Source organism: Sciurus vulgaris (assembly GCF_902686455.1).
Source record: "Sciurus vulgaris genome assembly, chromosome: 4".
In the NCBI taxonomy this organism is placed as follows: Eukaryota; Metazoa; Chordata; class Mammalia; order Rodentia; family Sciuridae; genus Sciurus; species Sciurus vulgaris.
The window spans coordinates 148,580,488-148,602,325 of NC_136464.1; positions in this window are offsets into that span (position 1 = coordinate 148,580,488).

Consider the following 21,838-nt stretch of genomic DNA (forward strand, 5'->3'; position numbering starts at 1 on the left):
CCCAACCCCCACTAAGGCAGCCACCCCTTGCTGTGCAGATTTCCCTGATACCATAAGAGGATCCTGGCCCAGAGGGATCAGAGTGCAACAAAAGCTCAAATATGTTCAAGAAAATACTACTCATCTGGTCCTAACTAGTGTACATGTTCCCTATAATAACCACCTAGTCCTCTTTTAAAAATGTTCTTTTGTGGCTGGAGGTGTAGCTCAGGGTTAGAGTGCTAACCTAGCAGGTGTGAGGCCCTGGGCTCAATTCCCAATACCACACACACACACACACACACACACACACACACACACACACACACACTTAGGAGTGACAATTTCTTACATTATTTATAATCACCTCTGATGCCAGTGACTCAACTGTCACTTCTTACCCCACATGGACCAGCATGTATGAGATGAACCTCCAGCCTTCCTCTCTCTTCTCAGGACTGTAGATGAAGGGACTCTCCAGGATACCTATGTCCAAGGTGATCCACTGTTTCTGAGGTTTCCACACGGCATAATAAATAAACACTGCCAGCTGACAGGGAGGGGTAGAAAAAAAAAATGTTCTTTTGTGCCCAGGAACTTGGGCTCAGGCTGTCTCCAGTATGAATACCAGCTCCACCACTTACTGCCATATGGGTCTATCAGAGTCATCTCTAAAAAGAACGAGTTAATGCCTATGTCATGTGACCATCTATAATCTGGCTAGCCTAGTGCCTTGCCTATTGTTGGAATTTCATATGCCAATCCAATCAGAGCTCTCTGCACATATGTATGAGCATAAAACCTCATCATCCGTTGGTAAACCACACACCTGCTTTATTTAGCAACTAAAATGCAAACATGATTTATTTTTCTGAATAGGTAATATATTTATAGGACAGGTATGCAGGCATATGTAACAAAGAATCTCCCTACCATACACAGTTTGTAGACCCCTCCTAGTTCCTCTTTCTAGAAATAATACATGTAGTTTTTCCAGCCATTTTTGACCTATGTCTTTTTCCTCCTTTTGTTATGCGTTGTTTTTAATTTTTTTTTTTAAATTTAACTTAGAGGTGTATCTTGGAGATTAGTCAATGCAGAAGTGTGTTTTCTATAGCAATATGGATTATTGTATGAATATACCTGTTACAATCTCCCATCTGCAATTCCTAAATTTAAAAAACTCTTTTCTAAATCAATAGAAGTTTTATTTTTTTAGGTTTTTGTTTTGTTTTGTTTTGGTATTGAGGATTGAACCCAAGCCTGCTTTGCCATTAAGCTACATTCCCAGCCCTTTTTATTTTTTATTTTGAGACAGGGTCTTGCTAAGTTTCTCAGAGCCTTGCTAAGTTGCTGAGGCTGGCTTCGAACTTTCAATTCTCCTATCTGAGCCTTCTGAGCTGCTGGGATTACAGGCATGTGCCACCATGACCAGCAAATTTTTCTTGAGTTTGTGACAATTTCATTTGGTGACAAAACATACTTGGGCTGATATAAGTCAATTTATACTCTCTTTTTCTCCCACTTATATGAATATTCATAGTTTCAATCTAGAAATGGTAATGGCTTTGATTTTTGAGTACTACTCCAGAACCCACTAGGATGTTACCTAGTATATGGTCCATGCACTGTATTAGCTTTGAAAATTTCAAGAAAGTCTGACAGGCACATCACATTGAACCCCGGGGTTCCAGATGAAGAGTTGCAGTGCTGTACCATAATTCACTTAACTAGACCTCTGTAGACTGCCACTTGGATTTTTAAAATACTTTTACTTGTTACAGTGTTGCCGTAAATAACTTTGCCCATGTGTCATTTCACAAATGTAAAATAATATACAGTCATGCTTCCCGTGACATTTCAGTCAATGACAGACCACATGTATGACAGAGGTCCCCTAAAATTACAATGGAGCTGAAAATCACCTAGTGATGTCGAAGCTGCCATAATGTGGCACCACGCATCCCTTATGTTCGTGCGGATACTGGTGTACACAAACCTACACACTGCGGGTCTTACCAGTGTAGCACACAGTTACAATACGTAACACTTGATAATAATCATAAACAACTGTTACCAATTTATGTGTTTACTACGGTAGACTTGTATCATAATTTTAGAATGTGTTCCTTCTTGCTTATATTTAGAAAGTGCTTACCGTGAAAGAGCATATGGTGACACATCAGGAGCAGCCCTGTGTGTCTGAGTGACTGCAGACGAGGTTTGTGTAAGTGCACCTCATGCTATTCAGACAACTCTGAAGTCACCTAAGGATGCATGTCTCAGAACATATCCCATCATTAAGTGATACTTGACTGCACATAGGAAGGACAGAGTGAAACAGATGTCATTACCTCATGTACATATGTGACTGCATGACCAATGTGATCCTACAAGATGTACAATCAGGAAAATGAGAAATTACACTCCATTTATGTATGATTTATCAAAATGCATCAATGCATTCTACTGTCATGTATAACTAATTAAAACAAATAAAAAATTAAAAAATCATTGGGATTTCTGGGTCAAAGAATAAATGCCTTTGCAACTTTGACATCTTTAGCTAATTTGTCCTCTCAGAGAAGTTGTATATCTTTTCATTCCTATGAGTTTATTTTCCCATCTCCCCCCAACATTATTCATTTTTATCTTTTCTATATGAATGAGAGTAAACAACATTTTATATTTAGTGTCTTTTTTGTGAACAGCTTTTTCAACTGTTTTTCTTTTGTTCTGCAGTGGATTGTTGGAGTTTTTCTTATTGATTTGCCAGGGCTCTTTATATAAAAAGGAATAAAATCTTCATGATATAATCTGCCTTTTTTTTTGTTGTTGTTTTCTTTTTGCCTTTTGGTTTTATTTGTAATGACTTGTTATTGGGTTTGTTTTTTTTTTTATTTGTCTTCTTCCCTTACAAACAACTTTCCTTCTTATTCTGTGTTATACATAATCTATCCTGATTTTTTAAAAGAAGGGGAAAGGGAAAAGTAAATTGAATGAACAGCTATTCATAACACTCAGATTTAGGAGAATCAGGAAATTGATAGGAAATGTTAGACATTTTAAATTCAGCATTTAAATGAAACATTTTTGTAACAGGGACTTAGAGGCTGCTTTTGCTAAAAAGCACTGACTTTTCACTTGGACCTACAGATGTCAGATGGGCGAAAGCAGGAGGAAACCTTGGCAGCTCTGCCTTTACTTTATTTGTCTCCTTTCCTGCCTATTTTGTTCCATTGTCCGGGATGTGATACACCTCTAAAAACTTAAACTGAGCAACAAATATATCATTTAGTAATATGAAATAATCCTCGTTTTTAGAGGTCCAGTGAATGATTAGTGTTTGAAAATATATGAAAATTCATTGTGAAATTTAAAATTCATTGCCGCAAAATTCTTCTAATAAATGTTCCACTGAACAAAATGTTCTGTACCTAACTGATATGTAATGTAAGAAATGCATTCGTGAAGGCCTTTCTAGAACTAGGTTGTCATTTTCCGGGACTGCACCATATTTCAAGTTATCAGTGGTGGAGCTCAGTTGTCCTATGAACATGACACGGGGTCAGTGTGCATTGTGTCTTTACGTGCAGGATGCTGCAGTGCCACCTGACAAACTCAGACGTGTTGCTGGTTGTGGTTACTTGTTGACACATTGTGGCCTGGGTTTTCATGCTTCTCCTGAGCCATTTGAGAAGGACTCAATAATGATTCCTCGCTTTGGATTAAGGTCACTCTACAAATGCTCAAACTGGTGGAGAATCCACCATCCCACTGTGCTTTCCTCTGATCTGTTCACTGGTTCTGGCTTGTTGGCACACCTTTGAAATATTGGATTCCAAGCCGCAAGCCCTTCGAGGGAAAATAGACTAACTGAGTGTCCCCTGAAATCAACAGAAAGGGTAAAAAACAAGCAAGAGGGTCACTGGAAATGGAAAGAAGAAAGAATAGAGCCAGTGTGCCTCAACCAAAAGTAGTGGGAGCCTAGAACGAGTTCAGCAGTGATGTGGGTAAACGTGATGGGTTGATTTCCAAAATTTCCACTTACGTTAGAAGTAAAAAAGAGAAAAAGGTAATTGGCCTTTGTGCATTCAAATAATTGTCATGGGTGTAGGAAACGCATGGATCTGTTCACAAATTTGTGAGCACAAACAAGAAAGTTCTCATCACTTTGTTGTATTTCAAAAGAGACATCTGCTTAGCCAACTAAAAATCACACAGTGAGAAACCATCAGGAGGATGGAGCAGGACGCTCCAAGGTACCTTCAGATCAGACAAGGGAAGCCAGGCTGCTCTCAAAGGGCAAGAAGAACAATGATGTCAAGACAAGTCACATTGTGTGAAACTGACAACTTATTTTAAAAAAATGTAATGTAACCCTTTGTTGGAAGTGTTTTGCCCTTTCCACCAAAAATAGTTGTTGAACAAGTCATGAAAGTCACTTCTTGGTATATTGCGTAATGTTTGGAAGGATGCTATGTTGCCCAATGCCCTATTGATAGTATGGCTTAAATATGTAAAGGACACTACATTGTCCCTGTGTCCAATTTATAGGATAGTCTATTCATTCTTAATGATAATAAGGGATATGTAAAGTCTACATTTTGATTTCCAACCAATCTTAATGTGCCTGCTAGTCTGTGGGGACCTCTGAAGTCAGACCCCCTTCTGACCTAGGGGTCTGATAATAATTGTTTTTCAATTTTTGTATCAGTGTAGAGCAACAGCAACTTCCGTGAGTGTATAATACAATGAGAGAGTATAGTATGTTTCTTGAAAAATTTTTTTTTTTTTTTTTTGGCTCAGCATAGCTGTGAAGAGTCACCTCAGCCCCTGTTGTCTGGCCATGACTTTCCTGTCTCAAAGTCCATTTTGCTTAGTGTCTGTGTGTGGTTGGTTTTTCAAAATGTTGTTCATGTGCTTCGTGCCAAAGTTGTTAAAGAAAAAACTTGATTGCTGGTCCACGTATATTATAAATATATTAGGTGTGGAAGGCCATCTCTTGTATTTCCTCTCGTATTTCCAAAGTTAAAAGATGGATATCTCAAATAAATATTTTCAGATAACCCAGGCTTCTGTTGAGATTACCGAATCAACTTTAAACTACCCAAATGGGAACATGTAAACAGAGCCTCGGGCAACCAGCTGACGGGGAGCATGGTTTCCCCTGTTGTACTGAGGACACTGCCTGGTGAGAGCTTCCTGAGGGGGCTGGATTCTGGGACGGGTGCAGAGACGCTGCTTGCTGCTCATCCTGCCACTTCTCTGTCTCTGCTGGGCTCCTGTCCTCCTCTTCTCTTTCACTTTAAGCCTGTGGTTAATTTTCCAGGAAGAGGGCCGAGCGGGTGAGGCCCGGGGAGGCTGGGGAGGTCAGGCCGGGGCTCTGCAGACACAGCCTCTGTTTACTTGCGGTGCAGGTGCAGGGCGGTGGCAGTGGCCGGAAGACAGAGCCCCTTGGGCTTCCCCCAATCAATCACCCCACCTGGGCCACCGGGCGTCCCCTTGGGACTGCTGCACACACAGTGCAGCCTTTCTCTGTGACGTCCCAAACAGTCCTGGAGGCCAGAGTTCACAGAGAGCAGGGTTTTTACTACTTGGCTGTTTTAAAAATTTAGTCCAGAAGTTAAATTGGGACTGGAGTCTCGCAGGGCCAAAATCTAAATAGTCTCTTTCCCCTTCCCTCTCCCCTCTCCCTAGAGCTGTGCTGCCCAAACCTTCGATTTCCTGCTTTGAGTCTCCCCTCTCCATCTGAGGAGGTCACTGTTGTTTTTTCCCTCCTGTGAAACCCCTGCTTAGCTTCTAGCCTGTGGGAAGCTCTTAATATTTTCAGCAGCAGCGAAGCCTTTCTTTGCACACCTCAGAAACACAACTCTCTTTAGGAAGAAAAAGGTTGATCCTGTGACCTGGGCAGAAGCTGGCAGCCTCTAACTAGACAGAGGTTAGGGGAGAAAGAGGTGAGGAACAGGGCAATAAACTTTGAGGAACTAATCCATCTCTGAAAAATTATTTATTATACTTTCCTCAAGGCAGACCGTTGTATTAAGAATGGGATCAAGAGGGAAAGAAGAAGTAAAGACGCAGTTCCTACCATTCCGCTTACAGTCTAGTTGAAAAGATAAAAAGTAATGCCACACCAAAACAGGGAAGAGTGAATTGGTTCTGGGCTTCAATCCTAGCATTGCTAGTTCATAGCTCTGTGACTCTGGCAAATTGTTAAACCTCTCTGAACTTCTATTTCTTTATCAGTGAGTGGGAATACTAATAGCATCAACCTGAGAGAATTGCCCTGAGGATTGAATGGGGTAACGTATGTAAAATACACATCACTGAACTGGGTCTTCAGCAAGTCTGAGTGAAAGTGAGCATTCACTGGTACCAGCTTAGTATCTGCCCCGTGGGTGGGATGATCCCAGTGAAGTCGCCATGGGTAAGAAGGATTTGAACCAGGATTTGAAAGAAGGAAAGGGGGCTTATGTGGTGGAGTATTTTAGCGAGGCATGTGTTTGGGGGTCAGTGGATGGAATTGGCTCTCCCTGAGGGCTTCCTTCCCATTTTTTAAAACAACTTTTTTCATATGTTTATTGGTCATTGATATTTCTTCTTCTTTCTTAAAAATTTTATTTATCTTGTAATTTTTTACAGACTGAATTTTGATTCATTGTACACACATGGGGTACATCGTTTCATTTCTATGGTTGTGCACGATGTAGATTCACATCATTCGTGTAATCGTACATGTGCATAGGGTAATGACGTCTGTCTATTCCACCATTTTTCATACCCCCCTCCCTCTCATTTCCTTCTACATAATCCAATGGGATGGAGAAGAGTTCCGCTGTTGTCATTTCATATTGGGGAGCCAGGGTCTTCCAAATCAGACTTTGACCAAAGGAAACCTTATGTCCATTAAAAACAAATTGACTCAATGAAAAGCAATCAGCTGGTGAGACAAGAACGGTATTTGAAAAGCTAATTTACATACCCTAATATTTATTAGTATTCATTTGATGAACTTGCCGAGCACCTGCTCATGCAACATGTGTTCCAGGTACGGAAATGGGAGAGACACAGAGATAATGGACATGCTGTGGTTCCTGGCTCCAGGCTCTGTTCCCAGGGCGGTCAGCCACTTGGGGAGCCAACCACCAGCAAAGGAGCGCTGGGGCCGTGGCGTGGGCTGGGCTGCGGTGGAAGGGCCCAGACACAGATTCTGGAAAGGCTTCCTAGCAGGAGGAGTGACAGGTGAGCGATGCCTCTTTAGTTGCCGGATATCCGGGGATGCCTGGATCCTTCCCAAGAGGAGAGAAGGTAGGCAGCATGCAGGGTGAAGGAGGGGAAGGCTGAACTCAGGCCTGGGGCCCTGTGTGTGAGCAGAGGAGTATCCAATCAGGAGGCTCACGTGACCTTGACCAGTGCATTTGGACCCTCGCTGAGCCTGGAGGGAAGGGAGACCAGGCCCCTTTGGGAAGACACGAGGTGTGACCAACCACGTTCCAGGGTTGCCGGACTGATCTCTTTCTGCTCCTACCTGCCTCCTCTTGCTTTAACAGTTGTTTCTTGAGATACTTGTGCTAAGAGTCCACAGAAACATCGAAGTACAGAGGCAGAGGGTCTCCGGGTCAGGAGAGGGGACAGAACCATGAGAACAGAATAGCCTGCATAGCGCCTCTTAGAAACCTCTAGACTTTCTCATTTTCATTGAGACTCCAGGAGGGCAGGTGTAGTGTATCTTTGGAGCCCAGGGTGCCTTGTGGAGAATGGATGCGTAATGAACATTTCTACCGTGGGATGAAGTAAGCCAAGAGGGGCGCAGCTTCATAATTAAATTTACAGACGAAACCTGATAGAGATAGGATCTGGGAACACCAGTGACAATTGAGAAACTGCCCCCAAAGGGACTAAAGGGAAAGGGACTAGCTGTATGGGCAGGAAATAACAACTTGAGAGGTTTGACCTTGAACAATGGAGGGGTAATTCACCTGGGTTGACATAATTGAAAACACAGATATTCAGCCCAGAAAAGTCACATTGAAATGTAAAACCTTGATAAGGGCTTGGGGAGACTGAGTAGCACATTGGATTGTAGATTTAATTAGGGCAAGTCTGCAAAAACTGAACTCCAGTGACAGGTCTGCCAGACTTAGAGCTCTGCTTGCTCTACTGTGAACTGGTGCTGGTGATGGAAAGGCCGAGATATCAAAGAAAGGAGCCAAGGAGGGTACTTTGGGATGAGGTGTAGGGAGGCTTCAGAGAGGAGGCTGCGAACTGATGTAGGTGGAGAAGAAATTGGCCAGGGAAGGCTCTCCTTTGCATTTAGCACAGAGCATAGTACATGGTGGCACTCAAGTGAGTCATTGAATGAATTCGTGCTAACTGCAACCGACTTTGTTTCCTGCTAAGGGTGAATAATAGTGGGTCTCTCCAGTGGGGGTATGAGCCACTTGTAGTCCTAGGGCATAAGTTAATATTTTAGACATTTAGGACTTTTCAATAAGTCTCATAGAAGTAACAACCTCTTCTTCTTCTTCTCCTTCTCCTTCTCCTCCTCCTCCTCCTCCTCCTTCTTCTGCTTCTTCTTCTTCTTCACAAGCTAGAGAATGGAGGTTAAACAGGGTCTTTAGGCCCATTTAAATCGTTTACCTGTTGATACAGATTGAGAAGCAACACTTTAGAAAATGCCAGTGATTCATTCAATATAGAGGCTAATTTTTTTTTTCTTTAAGTACTGGGAATTGAACTCAGGGGTCCTTAAAGACTGACTCACACCCCCAGCCCTTTTTGTTTTTTATTTTGAGACAGGGTCTCATCAAGTTGTTTAGGGCCTCACTAAGTAGATGAGGCCGGCCTCGAAATTGCGATCCTTCTGCCTCAGCCTCCCCAGCTGCTGGGATTACAGACATGTGCCACCACACACAGCATTAGAAAGGGTAATTTAGTAGAATGGATCCTCTGGGCCTGAAGGTTCTGCATCCTCAGATTCAACTAACCAGGACTTGTAAACCTTAGGGGAAAAAAAATGGATCTGTACTAAATATGCACAGATTTTTTTTCCCTTGTCATTATCATTATTCTCTAAATAATACAGCATAACAACAATTTATATAGCATTTATATTGTGTTAGGCATTATAAGTAATCTAGACATGACTTTAATAACACGAGAGAACGTGCATAGGTTGTGTGCAAACATTATGCCATTTTATATAGGAACAGACTGTGTGCAGAGTTTGGCATCCAAGGATGTGAGAGGGCTGGAGTCCTGGACAAGATCGTCCCAGCACATGGAAGGACAGTCTGTGTCATCCTCCCAGTTACACAGATTCTTTGGTTTCTGCCCCTTTCCTTCACCTTGGTCCAGTGGACTCTTTCTGAGTACCTTTCCCACTGTCCCCTCCCCGCACTCACCATGCCCCTGGCCCTTGTCACCTAGGAAACGCAGTGGCTTTGTCCCTGCTCTCCCCTCTCCACCTTGCACCCACCTGTGCAGGGCCCCTCCCTGCGTGCTCCTGAGGCACCACGCACCTCCTGCCTTCGCTGCACCTAGGAGGTTGCCCCCCATCGAGTAGGTCCTCCAGGGGTGTTCACGGTGGCTCCCACGACCAAAGGAACAGAAAAATAACAAATGGCACAATCGGCAATGCTCTCTCGACTCAGCCCAACTTCTGCAGTCCAGGCACTTACGGGCAGTGGGCTGGAGCACGGAGCAGCTGGGTGCCGGCTGGCACCTCATGGTCTGGCCCGCTGGGCTATGCAGAGGACTCCTTCACTTCTGTGCTTTATTTCCTCCCTTTATTTGACTAACCTGATTCCACCCTACAGCCGATACATGTAACAGAGCCTTGGAAATGGAGGCAGGTTTCCTTCCTTGAGTCCCTTGGGAGCTTCACTACCACAACCATTATTAACTGGCTGGAAACAATTTAGCATCTGGCTCCCAAGAGGTAGAAATGTATAGAATAGGGGAAGGGGTGAAAGTACATCCCATCCTGTCGTTTAAACAATAGTCTGGCTCAGAAAGTAAAGAATCTAAACATGTTTTTTTCCCCAGAAAAAGTGAATGTGGTCATTTTTGTTGAAAGAGTTCAGTGTTTCTAGTCTGTTGATAAACAGGCACGGAATCTAAAGGGCTGAGGTCACTTTGGAGAGCAAGGACCGGCTGGTAGAATTTCGAGGAAGGGTGTACTTCTGAAGTGCCCCACTCCCTCCAGTTGCATGCACGCTTATGCCCTCCCACTACCACCTATGGGACTGAACTCTTGTTGCCCACTCTGGTTCATGTGTGCCCCTGGGATGCCTGTTTGGGCCCATTCTCCTGAGCTTGTATCCTGACCCTTTCCACTTCTCTCTCTTCACTTTAATCCTCATCTACTCTCAAACTAATCCCTGGTGCTCACCTGTTACCCATTCCTTGCAATGTACCTGCCTTTTAATGAGGCCTTCTTGTGAGATGGTCTTGGAATTCCAAAGGATGCTTCTAAGGGTGAAAAAATTTGACCTCATCTGATAGACTTACAGTCAGTGCCAGCTCTGGAAACAAGACCTTTTTCTTCATCCATCACTTTCTTTCAAGTCATCTTTCCCCCACTTGCCAGGAAAGAGTTAATGAAAAAGCTAAACACAGTGATCGTGCTTGAAAATTTTTATTGGGCAACCTTCACAAAAGTGACACCACATTTAAACACCCAAAGTACTTCCAATGGGTTTGTAGGTAACAAGTAGAAAATTTAACCCTTAAAGAATTAAGGCTCAAATTCACTTTCTCCATTCCTCTCGCAGCATTTTTGAGCTTCAACATTTCCCAAAGTTCTGCACAAAATAGAAGAGGTCTACAATGATTGCTCAGAGGTTGTACAGAAGCTTCACACAGAGTAAAGAGCCTAGAGAAGGGTAAATGTTTGAACTATCAGAACTCTGAAGTCTTTTCAGAAAAAGAAGAAAAGACAAAACCAGGCTGGATGGGAGAGATTTTAAATAAGGAAGAGTATAATGCTAAGTAAACAGAGCTGAACCAAACTAAAACATGGGTAATCCAAAGGGTCAGGAAGACTTACTGAAGTTGGGCAAACTGCAAAGAAAAACAGCTGATGCTATGAAGTGAATCCTTCTAGAGGAAGCTCCTCTTTCAAAGAAAACCCACATAAGCAACACTCCACTGACTATCCTTAGATGAAAGGAAGATGAATGTCTCAGAAAGATGAAGTATATGGCATCTGAAATTGCAGGAGTTAAGTTTTGCTGTTAACACTGGTGCATATATTGTGTAGCATATAATGCTACTCACTCTCAATCACTGAAAGCAAGGTTATGCAATTCTGGGTTTCTTATGTCACCTGGGTCCATACCTACCAAAGGCTCAGAATTCTTGTTCTTGAATTGTGGATAAGATCTGGATGCTCACAATTATGGTGTCTGTAGCAGAATCCAAAGAGGGAAGATGCTCCTCTAAATTCACACTTATTTTAAAACAACTCTATTGAGTACCTTGCAGATAATCATCATTTATTTTATTGGCTCTCAGGAAGTTACATTGTTTTGAAGATTTTATTTGTAAACTTCTCTACATACATTAATATCATTGCTGCAATAAGTCTAAATACTGATCTAGAGTCATCAAAAACATTGTGTTGGTGAATATCTATAAATCTATGTGTGATAAATGAAAAAAAATAAGTTGAATATAATATAAAACCAATCCCGACTAAGTTAAACATGGATGCAGAAGGAAACAACTGAAAGGAAATAAACCAAAAGGTTAGCAGTGGTGCTCTCTGGGAGGTAGGATTATGGGAAATTATTTTTTTCTTTATTCTCTGTTTTCCAAATTTTTTATAGTGAATGTACATTTCTGATATTAACTAGAGCAATAAGCATTAGCAATTCAGGAAAATATATTTTGTAAAGGAATAAAACTCCATAAATGTTATCAACCCAAGATGGTAAAAGACAACTAAAGGAGGCTCTGAAAATCTGAAAATCAAGGGGATAGACAGACTGGTTTAAGGCATTCATTTGAGGGTTTTATCCAGGAGGTTGGGTTCCTTACATATTCTGCCAAGACAGAGAATTTAAGACCCAAGGTATGCAAGGCCAGGGAGGACATGGCCCCTGAGGATCTTAAGAGACCCTCTGTGAAAACCAAGGTGCAAAGAAATGCAGGATTCCCTCATTCTCCTCAGGCCCAGGGCTGGCCCCAGCCATGCATCCATGAGTGCTCACATCTGATCGAATGTTAAGTGAAAGTTTAACAGGATAAAGCCCAGGTTCTGTGCTAGTTGTGACTTGCCTGACAGCTCCCTCTTCCATCTCAAGGCAATTTTACCTGAGTTTCCAGCCTGAAGTCACATAGTTGGGAGCTAATGGTGTTGGGACTTGAACAAAGTCTCCCAACTCTGTTAACCCACTCCTTTTCTTCACTGCATGCTACCTGTCTTCTAAGTCATTCTGCTTACTTGGTTTGGGTTTTGTGCATAAAAGTTAACTCTCAATTCTTGGGAATAAAATATCTGGGGGCAAGATTATGTAGCAGAATTTAATCCCAGAAGGTCCATTGGTCCAAATATATATATATATATATTATATGAACCTCATGCCTGATGATTTTCCTTAGGAGAGAATGCATTTCTTTGGGTTGAAAATTTGGGATGCATGGAGTTCTTTGGTCATTTAGTAGAATTACTGAATAGTAATTGGAGTCATGGGCTTCTTGTCTGGGCCATTATGTGTTATTGAGCAAGTAGTTTAAACTCTTTGGGTCTTTTCCTTCCCTATTAGTAAAAGTTCATAAATACTTCTTAGTTATTAGTCTATGAGTAGGATTTAATCCACTAGGTTTTTCTTCCTACATAACTGCTTCAGAAGGAAAATCTATTACTAGAAAATATTGGAACAAGTGCTCTGGAACATGGGCCACCCTCTGCAGGGTACAGATTCAGGTGGAGACTGAAAAACAAAGGACACTTCAGAAAAGTAGGGTAAAGTGGTGTCCTTAGAAAATGGAGAGGTGGGCGCTCCATCAATTCATGGTGGAAAGCAGAAGGGCAAGCAGGTGCATAAGCAAGAAGCCAAAGAGCCTGACTGCACAACTCCACTCTCATGGTAGCCAATCCATCCTCTGAGAAAGGCATTAATCTCTCTTAATGACTTAATCCCCTCTTGAAGACCCCGCTTCCCCACAGGGCCACAATAGCATCAAATTCCTGTAAGAGTTTCAGAGGGAATAAACCGTATTCAAACTATATCACAGATCCTGAGTGTAACTACTGTGAGAAGGTCTGACTAACAATTTAAGACTTTCTAATGGAGAGAAAAAAAGAAACAGACTCTGAGCAGAAGAAATGGGCATTTCTTGAGTGTGTACATTTTGCTAGATGGTAAGAGGAAAAACGAAAGGCAGTCTCCCTGTTGTCATGGTGAAAAGTGCAACTGAATGCAGTTCATGTAGCATGTCCATGTGGGGTCAATATCAGGTGGGTGATTGGAGGGAGGCAGATAGAAACTGGGGTTCCAGAAGAACTGGGACAGTTCAAAACAATTTCTACCTGCTCACCTGCCAATCACCCACCTGATATTGGACTTCTCAGTCTCCAGAACTAAATAAACTACTTTCCTTTATAAATTACCCTGTATCAGGGATTCTGCTACAGCAACAGAAACCAGACCAAGTCTGACTACACAATTGGAGAAAAGCATGAATCAAATGTAGTCTCCACACACCTCATAAGTTAAGGGAGCCTAAATCCCCACCATTTTAGGGAACACCTCTTGATCCTACTTTTTAAAAAGTGCCCTTTGTTCTTTAGCCTGAGACTTTTTTTTCCACTTTGTTCTTTTCCAATCTCTTCCATCAGAGAGTCAACATTCATGATTGCACAAAGACTTATTGATGCTTGCACAGGCCATTTGTACCTGCAGTCTAATATGATCACTGGGGGTATTTGAGTTCCAAGAAGCTTGAAGAGAGGAAGCAAGGACAGCTAGACCTGAGATGATGGAGAAACTGAGCAACTGGCTCTGTCTCAACTGAGCTGTCATATTCTGGAATTAAGAAAGTTTCATCCAGAGAATCAGAACCTCTCAAGAGATTCATGATTACCAATCCATGGTTTGGGCTGACTGAAGTAGGGTGAGGTGGCTTCTCAGATGGACTCCCTATTTTGTTCTTGCTGGAGCTAGATATTTTATTTGTAGAAATTATTCTAAAACTCGTGCCTTATTTTAGAAAAACTTAATTCCCTGTATTCTAAGGAGGAGGAAATAAAACAAATACCAGGGGTCTGAGTATTTATTGCTTGATGTTTCTAGAAATGAGGTTAATGGTAAGGTCTTCAGTTCATTACAGCATTACAGATATTATACTGAATTGTTAGTATTTCTCCTCTGATGATTTTTGACAATCTTGTTGAAAAATCTGGCTTGTATTTTGTTTTCTAAAACTTTTACAGCTTAGACTTGATGTCTGAACTATTAAAATTCAGGAAACCATAGGTAAATTTAAGCTTTTAACTTCTTTACATTTTCTTAGGTGCTCAATGTAGCAATTTTGATTATTTAAAAATATTATATAATTTAAAATATTAACATGTTACTATTTTTAATGTAGTTATGTATTAAAATTTTAGATTATAATTGTATGAAGTTTTGTGTGTATTTTAAATAAAATATAATATGAGCAGTTCCATTTTTCAATAAATATTAGTCTGGTTCAAAAGAATAGGTTGAGATTACTTCAAACCATAGATTTCTCTAGGTGTACTTCTATTTTCCTTAGAATCCATATTTTCACATATTCCTAAGATGTTCATTTCTGCCAGGATTCTCCATCATTGCTCTCTCTGGACATCTCAGTAATTGGTTCTGGAGGCCAGCCACAGGGGCATTGTGAGCACTGACGCAGACAGGTCAGAAGGAAGGGTATGAGCCGCCATTTGTATTTTAAATAGCAGCAGCAGCTACTTCAACTTCTCCATAGAAATGGTTCTCCTACCCTATCAAGTGGTTGAGCCCCCTCCTAAACTGGAAAGCACTTTAAAAAAGTCTAATGCCAATAAAATGCCAGGAAATTTAATTATTAATATCCATATATTAAAATGCCTACATTCTCTGTTTCTCTTGCCTTCTTATCAATCTGTGTGATTTCACAACTTGTCCTAAATGGCATCTCCAACTCTCTGGCATTTTGCATTTCGTGGGTGAAATGGAAATGCAGATGATATCAGCAGTGATGGAATGGAATGAACTTTTCATCCAGCTGAAAAATCACCCGGAGCTACTGAAATATAGCAGCATACATCATAGTCAAGTTGTCAAGGAGGGATATTTCACAGCTATGACCTCACAGCCATTAAACATAAGCCGTGTAACGTGTAAGGAAACCCAAAGCAACTTTTCCAGGTTTTTTTTTTTTTTTATTAATAAGATTACCATATGGAAAATAACTTTAAATTATTACAAGTATTCTCTTAATTAAGAGAAAGAGATCGTATAGACTTTTCCAGTTTCCAGGGCTTACATTTCTTATTTATTACTAATGGAAGCATAAAGTTATATTATCTGTTCTCTCCGTATCACATGCTCAGCCCCCAGTGTCTAGGTAAGGGGCCTGAGTCTCTTCACACCTTTGACGTCCGAGGTTCTAGCCAGCTTGCCTCATTCCCCACTGCTAAATGGGCCGCGACAGCAGGTGGGTTCTGGTGAGTTCACTCTAGCCGACAGCAGAGCTTTGCCAGCAGCTGTCAAAGTCAGTCTGGGACAGGTTTAGCACAAACTCTCCTTCTGACCTTTCCCCACGCAGAGCTCACAGCCAACTCCAATAATTTACCCAGGCCTTTGGATGGCTGCTCCGTGAGTTTCTGAGGTTGTTTTTAAAATCCCATTGTTCCCTTTTATTTAAATGTCTTAGCTTTTCTTCAGAGCATCATCAAAAATAGGTGTCCTCATTTTTTTCTCCTTTTATCTTGGTTTTATTTATGATAAAGAAGGCTTAGGGTAAAATCAGCTGTCTCAGAACCATCCAATAACTTATTTAAATACTCTCTGATTATCATTGGCATCCCACTTCTCTTGGATGGACACCCTCCATAGAGTCTCTTCCTTATTTGGAAAAAGCACAGGCTGATTTAGGAGAATATTAACAAAGAAGGCTGGAAATTATCTAGTGATCAATAGATAGGTTGTTTCCACCTAAGACGTTGCAAATTAGGCATTTGCTAGTTATATGCTGTCCTTAGATAATTCCCACTCCAAATCTTGTGAAGTTTGTGCTACAGTTTGGGTGCATTTAATTAAGTATCCCCCAAGATACCATTATGATTGAAGGCTTGTTCCCACAGGGCAATGCTGTTGGGAGGCCATAGAAACTTTGGGAGGTAGGACCTGGCAGAAGGTTTTTGGGTCACTAGGGGTGTGCCCTTGGAAGGGATTGTGAGACTCAGTCTTTTTCTCTCTGCCCCTGTTTGGTTATGTGAGCTCTTTCACACACATGAACTTCTGCCATGCTATGACTGAAGGCAGGAAGGCTTTCACCAGAACTGAACTAATACAGGTGCCATGTCCTTGAACCTCTACAAATGTGAGATAAATAAACCTTTCACTTTATTAGTTAGTGGCTTTGTGTATTTCATTGTAGTAATGCAAAAATGACTAATAAAATCTGACACCCATACCATGATTTCTACAAATAGCAAAGATTCCTGCATCCTCACAGTTGGTCTCCAATTTCCTGTCTTTGTTGAATCTTAATCACCGTTTAGACTGCTGTTTAGTCTCTTTTTTTGCCAGTGTCTCCATCATGGTACATAGCTCTTCTCTATGATCTCCTCTTCTCCTATCCAAATAGAAAAGGAAAAAAAGTAAAGAAAAATTCCACAAAAGTTTATTTACATCAGACTTTACTGAAGGTATGGGGCCTTAGTGGGAATTTATATTGCAATAGTGACAACATTTCTGATGTTAAAAATCCACTGGCTCCTTTGCCTCTCTTCTTAAATTTTCTCTTTGTTCTCTTGTTTTCTCTCTGGTTGCACAGCTAACCAGCCTCCCTTATCTTCCTTTGCAGAGCAATTGACTTCCCTCTGATGTTTCCCAAAGCAGGGGTGAATTTCTCTGTCCAATAAGGATTTTATCAATGCTTGGGCATTTCTTGAATGATTTCTAGATGAAATTCCAAAATGGTTTTGTTTTGTTTTTTTTCTTGTTTTCCCATGTTTTTCTCTGGGGCAAGAGTTATGTGTTGATCACAAGGACAGAAATTCTGGTCTCCATCCTTTGGGAATGTGAATCCCAAATTTCAGAGGAACCAATGTTGAAGACCTACTGGGTATCCTCGCTACATATTTTATTTTACTTTTTTAAAATTCTTGTCTGTGCTCCTCCCTGTTGTTCTTCCATTAGTACTGTTCTCATAGATAATAAACATTGAGCCAAGATCCCTTTCCAGATTAGTAGACATGAGTATTCTCAGTAGATATATTGGAGGCTGAGCTGGATACACTGGTGTGGAGTAAATCTTGCTTAGCCCTCAGTTGGGGATCTCATCAGTTCAGCGACAAAGTGATTGATGGACTCGGACAGGAAAACATGCATTTTTGCTGTCCAGCAAAATAATACATACAAATACATCACTTTTTAATGGATGTAAGGGAGGTGAACAATTCAATCTGGTCAACATATGAAATCAGCAAACTCTTCCATGCAGTCCTGAAGTTATTGCTTTTGAAAATGATCTATTGGCCTGTTATTACCGCCAAAATGAAAAGAAACAAAGACAAGCTTTGTAAACTGTGGCTAGAGGTTGGAAGGAGAGGAAAGGAGGAGAAAACTGAAATGCCTGGAGAAGTTTTACCTACAGGAAAGACCAGAAATGCCGTTTAGCATCCCTTGTGATGTGCTCTAGTAGCCTTATCTCATTTAACCTCAAGTAAGCCCACGAAGGAGGCTCTATATTTCTCCACCATCAGTCATGGAGAGTTTAGGCAATGTGCTTGTTGATAAGGTAGAGTGTCTGCAGAGTTTGTACCCTGATTCTTCCCAAGAAGGCCCAGGAAGAGATTTTTCCTTCCCTGCATAAATGCACATAAGGATCAGGATGGTTGTAACCACTGGGCTATTTATTTTAAGAACAAAGTATCATCTTGTCTATAGATGATTTATGCAGAAATGCTGTGAAAAAGTGAAGCATATATAACTGTTACTGTTATTAGTATTGTCGCCACTATGCAAGTCATTTTAGTGCCAAGAAAGCTACTTTCTTGATATTCACTGCATTCCTATTAGGTAGGCAAGGAAGTATTTTCAACTCATTTTACAGATGGCGAAAATGAATTTGATGCTAGGGATTTAATCCAGGGGCACTTTACCACTGAGTTACATCCCCAGCCCTTTTTATTTATTTATTTATTTTTTATCTTGAGACAGGGTCTTGCTAAGTTGCTGACGCTGACCTTGAACCTGCGATCCTCCTGCCTGGCATCCAGTCAGAGCAATTACAGGTGTGCACCACCAGGCCTGGTCCAAGAGGTTTTTGCAAAGAAAGGAGTTTTGGAGTAACTCAGATCTTCATTTATATACTGTTTCCACCATTTCCAGGCTGGGCAAGGGCCTGAACCCTCTCTGAGGTTCATTTTATCATGCATGAAGGAGAGATATTAATAATACTTCCCTATAAGGCCATTGTGAACATTAAAGATAATTAATGATAACATTAGATTGGATTAGATAACATTCAATTAGAGATAACATGTCTCAGTATTAGGCATACAGTGGGCTTATTCTTTGTGCCCCAAAGATGCTGAATTAACCTCCTTGGGTTGGAGGAAAAGCAAGGTCTCTAATTTCCCCTATTGAACATAACCCAAATTCCTAGGCACATGACTATGGGACAGTGCACTTGAGGGAGAGTGTGCCACCTCTGGTACAATCACTAAAAATAACTTCTAAGAAAATCCACATCAAACGTCAGTCTAAAATTTGTCATGACAGTGTTGACTCCTCTGATCTAGCAAAGACAGCATCTCGCCACCATACAGCAAGTTCTCTTGTGCAAAATATTTTCAAACACAGAATCTCACTTCAGGATCCAAACCAAGTCTGTGCAGTTTGTCAGAGAGGTGACAGTATGCTCACATGACAAAGACAAAATAGGAATAGGAACAAATGGAGTAGCGTCTGCAGATGCTGAATTTTTTGGTAAGTGGTGGTTAAGTCATCCAATAGGTTGAAAATCAGCGCCATCATCACACAACAGCTCAGAACTGGACACCAGACTTGCCAGCTAAGATGTTCAGGTTGGCAGTTAATCTGCGAACCCATCCCTTTGTACTATATGAATACATTAAGTACAAATGTGAATCTATCAAAAGTACATATTGGCTATTCCTGTGAATTTAGTGTTTGATAAACATTTTTGAACTTCTGAATTCATTTTCAAAATATGTGCTGGGCATCCATTGTGCAAAGTACTGCCAGAGCTAGGGAAAGGCACTCTAGTGACCTCCCTGTCTCCTGGGGGCTGTACACAGGATGGTCATGGCTGTGTTATCATTATTATCAAGGGGATAGTGGCTAACACTGAGAGAATCAGGGAGCTGACCCATGAACTGTACCTTAAGGAAATGGAGAGGTCAGGAAAAGTGTATGAGGGATAATCTCTGACCTAGTTCCCTGTGCTGGCATGCAAACACATTCTAATATCCACCAAGTTGATATGAAATGGGACTTTCCATCACCCATCCCTATGCATCTCAAGCCAAAGAAAGAAACATTGGATTCCTGTCATTATGCATAAAGCCTAGGGCACCCCTCATTCCTGAGCCTTGGATCATACACATTCTTCCCTACCCCTATCCATCTTTTGGGTGGCTTTTGACCTCCCACTCCTCCTTACAAGTCAAGCTGTAAGATGATCCTTGAGTTGATTCTTCGTGCTCTGATCCTCCAGTGCAGCTTTTGCTCCTCCCTCGTTCCATGCAGTAGTATGAGGTTGTCTTAGTCTGTTTTCTGCTGCTATAATACAGTACTATAGACTGGCTAATTCATAAACAGTAGAAGTTTATTTGGCTTACAGTTCTGGATGCTGGGAGTTCAAGAGCATTGTGCCCATGTCTGATGAAGGTCTTGCTGCATCATAACACAGTGGAAGGACAGGCAAGCATAGGCAGGACAGGGGGAGGGTGGACTTATCCTTTCACTAGGAACCTACTCCCACTGATAACTAACCACTCCTGGGGTAATGGTGTTAATCCACTCATTAGGGCAGGCAGAGTTCTCGTGACCTGATCACCTCTTAGAGGTCACGTCTCTCAGCACTGTTTCAATAGCAATTAAATTTGAACATGAGTTTTGGAGAGGACACTCAAACCATAGTAAAGGTCTAGACTTTGGTTACAGCAACCCTCACCCACCACCCCCACAGGACCATAAACAGTATAAAATAGGTCAGGACTTTTTTCATTCCTATTTCCCCAAAATGTAGGACAGTGCCTGGCCCAGAGAAAGCACTCAATAGAAGCCATTGGAAAGAATAAACTTATACAGATAATTGAGATTTCCTGTCCCTCTAAACGGATATAGGAAGCGTCTGTATATTGATTGGGAAGGACTTTCATTTGCTAACTGGTCTAATGCCATATTTAGGTCCTTGAACAAATTTGAAAATTAGGCAAATTTGCTTTAAGTTATCTGCCCATGGGCCTTTTTATTCCACCTTATGTAGCTTTCTGGAAGAATCTGAGGTGTATAGACTTAGCTAAAGTCACTTTGCACAAGGCTGTGTTAGGTGTTCGAGATATTAAGAGGAGGTTACAGCAGAGTCAGCTACAATTGACTCGAGTCCCCGTTGCTCAGGGGTTTCCTCCCCAACTCTGCCCACCTCAGCATTCCTCCTTCTAAAAGTTTACTGCACCTTATTTTAAAGCCTGGGTGCACTTTCTTTAATGTACCGTCCAAGAAGTGACTGCCATCTGCGTGTGGCTACCGCTCACTGGAAATGTGTGTGTTTCAAGCTGAGATGAGCTGCGAGGGTGAATCACACATCAAATCGTGAAGACTTAGCACATCAAATGAGTGCAAAATAGTTGGTTAATTTCCATATTGGATGAAATTAAAAAATAGTATTAAAACTCACTGCATCTCCTCTTCTTGCTTTTCTGATGCACATACTAGAATATTTACAGTTTAAACGGTTACTGGAACAATGCCACTAAGCCACAAAAGCATTCTCCAAAATGTGATCTCATCTGAATTTCAGAGTAAAGCAAAGAATACAATTTAAAAAAATAATCATATTGATTACATTAGTAATAAAGAACACCGGCCGCTCATGTTTGCCAAGAGCTTCTTGGTGGTGAATGGGGCAGCAAACACTATGTGTGAAACATGCTTAAAATTCATGACAACTGAAGGGTGAGTACTATTTCTTTATAAAAAGAAACAGGTACAGGCAGAAACGATGTTATCACTTTTATGATGCAGAAGAACTGAGATTGGGACCTGCATCCTGTGGTTTCAGAGCCCAAATCCTTAACTTCTTTTTACTCTGATTGGTACTTACCCTATAGAATCAAGTGTCCCAGGTGTCTCTGAAAACATGGCCATGACAGAGATTCTGACTTCAAAGGAGCATTTGTCTTGTGTGACATCATTCTGGCTGCCCGTGAAGGCTTTTGGCTCACAGATGAGAAAGATCAATGTTCACTATTAATATATCATCAGAGCTGGGGCCAACCATGGTGGTTTCCAATAGCTCAGGGTAGGAGCCTTCATTTCCTGGCAAGTTCCTGGGGTAATTTGAACTTGCCAGATAGTGACTGGAATGGGGGAGTGGTGAACAACACAGGAAGACAGAAGTATAAACCTCGCAATCC